Below are 1,740 nucleotides of genomic sequence, written 5' to 3' on the forward strand. Positions count from 1 at the left end.
TATAGTCTCACATTAATTGTCTTGTCATTTTTCCATGAGTGCAGTGTGATTCCATCTGGTCGGTTAGCAAAACTAACACAGTTATGGTTCAGTAGACTGCAAGGTTCTCTCTCTGCTGGACATTGGGCAGAGGCACGGTTCCTCTTAATGATGTCAATGACTTCATTGTGTCCTGAGTGCCAACCGCCTGATATTCCACAGAGCAAGCCATGCAATCCACATTAATCTGCATCTGCCTCGCTGCAATTACGCCTATATACAGTGTGGATTGTGAATGCAAGGCGGAGGGCATACGGAGCTATTGCGGATCAAGACAACAAGTGCCCGTATTGATCTGCAACATGGGTAAACAGGATTGGCATCAGAGAAAAGAGTGCCACATGACACTGAGGTGAAGTTACCCCCACTAGAATACATTAGACACATAAGAAAACATCACGCACTGATAAATGGAAACCTATCTAAAAACTCTATCATTTAAATAACACTAACGCCACACATAATGCCACACATTCAGGGCCTATCACTAACATACCTCCACGAGTGAAGGGTCCCTATATCATATGTAAACAAATGCAATACGACCCTGGATCCATTTGCCAGAGTGCAATATTGAACACAGGGTCGTAATTCAGTCCTTAGATTGTGTAATGGTGTGTTGATGCCTATATCCAATAGGCCTACACTGCTAGCGACCAGTTCGAAGGGTTTTCTCTCATTAGTCTCCATCCACATTTGTTTTTGGAGTAAAGAGGAAGGAGAGGCATAGGTGAAGAGAAGTATAGATGTGGGAAACACAGTGAGACGTGTGAAAGCAGGCGGCGAGCTGGCCGCCTCGCTGACACCATGTGTCCAGAGGATGCAACAACACTGCATCACTATGCAACCCTTTGCATCAATCACCATGCAACCTCTCCTCTAATAGCTCAACAGAAAACATGACTATCCCTCTATCATCCATTCTCCCCCCCCCCCCCTCCCTCTCCACCACCACCCATCCATCCACGAACACGCCCCTACCCCCCGCGCCGAGGCCGACACAACCACCCCATCCACGAGTGGATGGGGGGATAGTGGGGGGGTCGTCCCACTGAGGGGATAAGGGGGGGGGATCGTCCCACTAGGGAGGATAGGGGGGGGATCGTCCCACTGATGTTGACGTCACCTCGGGTGAGTTTTCCTCCTCCACTTCTTATTACATCAGCCAGGCAGAAGTCACCATCTCAGATAACCTGAATTAACCCCTCCCCCCACTGCCCCCCTCCCCCCTGACCCCACCCACACCCCCCACCTCCTCCTACGTCAGGGGGGCTCGCGTCCTCACGATGGTTCAAACAACACGAGCTTGTTTAAACAAGTCAGGATCGTTAAGCAAGTTGCAGCCATTTTGAGACAGTTTGGGCAAATTTCACTGAGAAACAAGACAGCTTTGCCAGTGATAAGAGGTGTATATTTGTAGGGTATATCTTGAGGTTATCTTGAGATGATTTCGGGGCTTTTAGTGTCCCCGCGGCCCGGTCCTCGACCAGGCCTCCACCCCCAGGAAGCAGCCCGTGACAGCTGACTAACACCCAGGTACCTATTTTACTGCTAGGTGACAGGGGTATAGGGTGAAAGAAACTCTGCCCAATGTTTCTCCCCGGCGCCTGGGATCGAACCCAGGACCACAGGATCACAAGTCCAGCGTGCTGTCCGCTCGGCCGACCGGCTCCCCGGGTGGTAGAGGTGGCTTAGCTCCTT

The sequence above is a fragment of the Procambarus clarkii genome, chromosome 80, assembly GCF_040958095.1.
Source record: "Procambarus clarkii isolate CNS0578487 chromosome 80, FALCON_Pclarkii_2.0, whole genome shotgun sequence".
NCBI lineage: Eukaryota > Metazoa > Arthropoda > Malacostraca > Decapoda > Cambaridae > Procambarus > Procambarus clarkii.